This window comes from Marmota flaviventris, chromosome 9 (assembly GCF_047511675.1).
Source record: "Marmota flaviventris isolate mMarFla1 chromosome 9, mMarFla1.hap1, whole genome shotgun sequence".
Lineage (NCBI taxonomy): Eukaryota > Metazoa > Chordata > Mammalia > Rodentia > Sciuridae > Marmota > Marmota flaviventris.
The window spans coordinates 82,395,224-82,399,330 of NC_092506.1; positions in this window are offsets into that span (position 1 = coordinate 82,395,224).

Sequence of the window (4,107 nt, forward strand, 5' to 3'; positions counted from 1 at the left end):
AATATTTTAAAATGTATAAACTAACCAGGTACGGTGGTACACAGCTATAATCCCAATGGCTCAGGATGCTGAGACACAAGGATCACAAGTTCAAGGCCAACCTGAATAATTTTGTGAGGTTCTGACTCAAAATTAAAAATAGAAAGGGATGGTCTGGGGATGTGGCTCAAGCGGTGGCGCGCTCGCCTGGCATGTGTGCGGCCTGGGTTCGATCCTCAGCACCACTTACAAACAAGGATGTTGTGTCCACCGAAAACTAAAAAATAAATATTAAAAAATTCTCTCTCTCTCTCTCTCTCTCTCTCTCTCTCTCTCTCTCTCTCTCTCTCTTTAAAAAAAAAATAGAAAGGGCTGGGGATGTAGCTCAATGGTAGAACATCCCTGGGCTCAAACCCCAGTACCACAAAACTAACAAAACTCTCAAAAAACTTATATCTGCCTTCTCTACTAGATTACAGCCTTCACGAAGATAAAGACGATTGTATTCTTCATCATTGAATTTCACTCAATGTCTACTAAGTGAAGTAACTCAATACTTATTGAATTAATGGCAGTATTAGACAAATTTGGAAATAAACTGAACTTCTTATGCTTTCCATGAAAGAACAATCAGAGGGCTCTGAGTAAAGAGATTCTCTTGCCTCAGCCTCCTAATGAGTAAGTGGGATTTCAGATGTATGTCATTGTGCCTTGGAAAGCCTTACGTATTTAAAAATGCATAAACTAATACGTAATTATATAATAATATAAATGTCACAACAGAGAAGAGCAGGGTAGAAATTGTATTAGTCTTTTGTTTTCTTTATTATATATTTTGTTATAAAATATAGGCTAATTGCGAGAAGAAAAAAATATATGAGAAAAAGTTTATAATCTCTCAAACTGCTGTTGGTTTCCAAGGTGAAATTCAGAACCTGAGATTTGTAATTTGCATGTTTTAGAACATGACACTTGTCATATCGCTTCTGTGTTTTCAGGGTTCCTTTTTGTCTACTTCTTGGTAGCTACTTAGTTCCAGCTATATGGTTTCGAATAGGTCAAGCGTGAAACATTGCTTTTCATCATTTCATAATTATTTTAAGCTGCACAATCAACAAATAATAATGCTGATCATCAGCTGTAAGCTTAGCAGCATAGGGAGTGTTATGTGAAATAAGAAACAAAGGCAGGGTCTCCCTTTTAGAAAGCCTGTGTTGAGAAGAGTATAGGATTTCTGAGGAGAGTTTGGGATTAGAATATAAGCTTCTAAAGGGGCTTCTGTTATATCCTCCTATTGTGGTTTGGATATGAGGTATCCCCCCAAAGCTCCTATGTTAAGTAGGAATGTTCAGAACTAAAATGATTAAATAATGAGAGCAATCATTTGATAAGTCTACCTTCCTTTGAATGGACTGACTGGGTGGTAAATGTAGGCATATGGGGCATGGCGGGAGGAGATGGGTCACTAAGGAGCATGCTCTAGATGGTGCATCTTCCCTGCAGCTCCTTCCCCTTCCCCTTTCTGCTTCCTGGCTACTATGAGCAGAACAGTGCTCCTCCACCATACCCTTCTGCCATGATGCTTTGCCTCACCTTGGATCCAGAGCAATGGAGTTAGCTGACCAATGACTGAACCTCTAAAACTATGAGCCAAAATAAACTTTTCTCCTGCTAAGTTGTTGTCAGATATTTTGGTCACAGTGACAAAAACGGACTAACACATCTCTCCATACAACACCTAATCATAGTGCCAAGTATTCACTAGAATTCAATTGGTGGTTTTTGTTTTTGTTTTTTGGTACTGGGTATTGAACCCAGGGGTGTTTAACCACTGAGCCACATTCCCAGCCCTATTTAGTTTTTATTTTGAGACAGCTTCTCACTAAGTTGCTGAGGGCCTCACTAAGTTACTGAGACTGGCTTTGAACTTGTGATCCTCCTTCCTTAGCCTCCCTAATTGGTACATATTTCATGATAAAATCTATTAAGAGCTAGCGCCATTCTAGGTGTTGGTAGTATAGGGGAGAACAACACAAGCCCCTCCTCTTCTGATACTTGTCAGAGAAGAGACAGACAATACTGGAATAAATACATTTCTAGAGAAATTATCAGGGAGTAGTAAGTTATACTTAGGGAACCCAAGTGAAAATGCAGCAAATAGTTTAATTTGAATGGCAAAAAAGATTTCCCAAGGAATTGACGTTTAAATTGTGAATGACAGGAACAAGTCATGCAAATGGGGGTATGAGAAACCCAGAAAACCAGCTGGAGCAAAGATTTTCAGGCAGGAGCAAAGATTTTCAGGCAGGAGCAAAGATTTTCAGGCAGGAGCAAATTTGGCCAGTGAGAGGAGTTAAAGATCGAGTAGTTGCTTCTTGGTGGGTGAGGGGAGGAAGGAATTAAATGAAGTCAGAGAGGGAGGCAGGGCTCAGAACACCCAGAGCTCACGAAGCCAAGGTGAACAGCTTGATGTTAGTTTCTGAGTTTAATTAAAGGCTTCTGGAGAGCTCTAAGCAGGGAGACACATGATACCGTTTATGTTTACAAAACATCACTTTAGCTAAAGTGTGCAGAATGGAAAAGTGTAAAAATGGAAGCAGAGTAATGAGTTTCAACTGTATCTGAGAGAGATAAGGTGGCTTGAATTTAGATTGGTAGCAGGAAAGAAGGAGAGACATGGATAGATTCAGGGTGAGTTTTATAGGTAGATCAGTGGAATTTCCTGGTAACTTTGAGGAAGGGAGAGAAGACATTGAAAGAATCAAGGATAGTGCCTAGATTTTTAGCTATAACTATCAATATTGCTATTTACTTAGATAGGAAAAATTGGAAGAGGATCTAGTTTGGGTTGGAGAATGTACAATGGTTTTTTTTTTTTTTTTTTGGCCTTAATTTTTTTTCAGATCTCTTATAAACATCTACATGAAGCTATTGAATAGACAATGGGATATAGTAACATGGAGTTCTGAGAAAAGACAACAGCTGAGTATACCAAGATTAAGTGGCATCTATATCCACATAGATGATATTTAGAATCTTTAAAGATGTGGGACTACAGAGTCATAGGGTTAACTGGGCAGATTAGTGCTATCCAATAGAAATATAATACAAACCACACATGTGAGCCACATGTAAATTTAAATTTCTAGTAGCTATAAGAAGAAAAGGTAAAAAGAAGAAAGATAAGTTAATTTTAATAATACATTGTATCTAACTTAAATGTTCATATATAATAATTTCAACATGTAATCAATATAAAACCATTTATATTTTTTCTAAGACTTTGAAATCTCTCTCTCTCTCTCTCTCTCTCTCTCTCTCTCTCTCTCTCTCTGTGTGTGTGTGTGTATACAGCACATATCAATATGGAGTAACTACATTTCAAGTGTTCAGTAACTACACTTGGCTCTTGGTTACCATATTGGAAAGTACAAGCATGGAGAACAAAACCCATTAAGTATTCTAAGACACAATATATATTTAGAAATTAAGCACAGTAAAAGCCAGGAGAGGAGTATCTATGAGGGTAGAGTCATAGAAGCCAAGAGAAGAAAGTATTTCAAGAAGAAGATAGTGGCCAACTATGCCAAATATTTCTGATGTGGAGAGTCAAATAAAAATAGACAAGTAATCTGTGGGTTCAGCAACATGGAGATCATTGTTGATCTCCATAAGAGCAGGCTTAGCAGAGTGGTAGGATTGAAGCCCTATTGCAATGGACAAGATTCAGTGTGTGTGGAGCACTAGGTACAGTAACAAGGATCTGCTCTTTAAGGAAGTTTGCTGTACAAAGGAGGAAATGTGAGATTGGGATTTCTTTCTTTTTTTTTTTTTTTTTTGCTGTTGCTATTTGTTTTGAGATAGGGATACTAGAGCATGCATATACACTGATTATAATAAATTTGTAGAGAGGGAAAGACCCATACTGCAGAAAAGAAAAGGGATAATTATAAGAGAAGTTTCCAGGAGAAGAGAGGCTCAGATCCAGGACAAAAACTGGTATTACCTTTACTAGGAGCAGGGAGCTTCTACTCAAACTAAGATGAGGGGAAATGGCACCCCTGGTGCAGACAGGTTAGGAGTTTGGAGATAGGAAGAAGAGGGAGTTCTTTGTTTAGTGTCTACTTG